The 1,469-nt window shown below is 41.1% G+C and overlaps 1 non-coding gene across 1 annotated transcript; it reads right to left on the reverse strand.

Moving 5' to 3' along the window:
- Positions 1-256: 256 nt before the first annotated feature.
- TRNAN-GUU lies at positions 257-330 on the reverse strand. The gene has a single exon. It is a non-coding gene; the product is annotated as a tRNA-Asn (tRNA).
- Between the last annotated feature and the right edge of the window lie 1,139 nt (positions 331-1,469).

Consider the following 1,469-nt stretch of genomic DNA (forward strand, 5'->3'; position numbering starts at 1 on the left):
GTGTCTGGGGTTATTCCTCCCCAAATGCAGGACATTCCACTTGCCCTTGTTGAACTTCATGAGGTTTCTCACCACCCAGTTGTCCAGGTCTCTCTGGATGGCAGCCCAGCTCTCAGGACTATCAGCTACTCCTCCCAGTTTTTTATCATCAGCAAACTTGCTGAGGGAGCACTCCATCCATTTATCTAGGTCATTGATGAATAAATTGAACGGGACTGGACTCACTGCTGGGTGACACCACTCACTAAAAAGGCACCGTCCCTGGGTGGGCTCGAACCACCAACCTTTCAGTTAACAGCCGAACGCGCTAACCGATTGCGCCACAGAGACTTCCTGAAATTTGTTTTCTAAACGTTGCATTTGCATAAATTCTGCTATTTGTGAACTTGACTACTTGTTTTGAAGGCAATTAGACCCTCATGAGCTCAGTACTKCCAGAGTCAGGCCTATAGTTACCACAGTATTTGATATCCCTTTGAAGAGATGAATTCAGACTCTCTGAGTCCCTCTAACCTTTTGAGGATCGGCTGAAATGCAAGGGAATTCATCTGTTACCAAATTTATGCCCCCTCGTATCAAACCACAACAGGAGTGCTGCTAATAAACCAGAATACGACGTAACTCCAGTTAAATTCTGTTGAGTTGTTTAAAAAAAAATGCAGCTGTAATGAAGAAAAATATTTTCATTTCACTTCAACACAGTATGGTTGCTGCTTATCCTAATTACTGGCTTCATGTACTATTTATCTTTCATGAGGGCAGGTCAAGACTCAGTTGAAGGCAGTGTTTTTAACCATGGAAAGCATCTGGGAGACAATTTTGCATTCATGGGAGAGACTGGACCTCTGCACTACTCTGCCTGGTTTTCTTCATTCTTGGTAGCTTTATCAATTATTCTTTGCAACTTTTCTGGAGGAGCTGAGGTCAGCCCTGGTGTGGGCCTATGACAAATAATTCTGCTTGTTTGTGCTACCTCATTTTGTTTCATTCTTTTTCTTCTGGTGTCTCTCATATATACATGTATCTTCTCTCTTTATGAGACTGTTTCCTTCTTGAACAGAACTGTGGTTCACTGGTAAACCCTCTGCATTTTGACCTTTGCTGTCAGGGTCCAGGTTGCTGAAGCAAGTTCACTGTGCAGAAATAAAAGAAAGTCATCTCTTCATCAGTTCAGTCTCTATGTCGTCCTGCTTTTCAACTGCATGTAAACATTGTTAGCACACTCTAAATCTAGAAATGTTTGTTGTGCAGAATGCAACATTTCAGATTCACAGTCTATAGTAGATGGGAAAGAGACCTTTAAAAGTTTTGTTGTGCTTTATTACAGAAATAAGCACTAAAACAATGGATCTGAAACAGGAAAGACTATTTCATACTAAAGTGTTTATAAATATTTTGAGGGTAGGGAGGAGGGATCTTTTTACCCAGACAAKAATGTTCACATGAAATATGTTAATWTGGATGGAGAC

Source organism: Nothoprocta perdicaria, unplaced genomic scaffold (assembly GCF_003342845.1).
Source record: "Nothoprocta perdicaria isolate Ctin4 unplaced genomic scaffold, notPer1 scaffold_60, whole genome shotgun sequence".
Classification (NCBI taxonomy): Eukaryota; Metazoa; Chordata; class Aves; order Tinamiformes; family Tinamidae; genus Nothoprocta; species Nothoprocta perdicaria.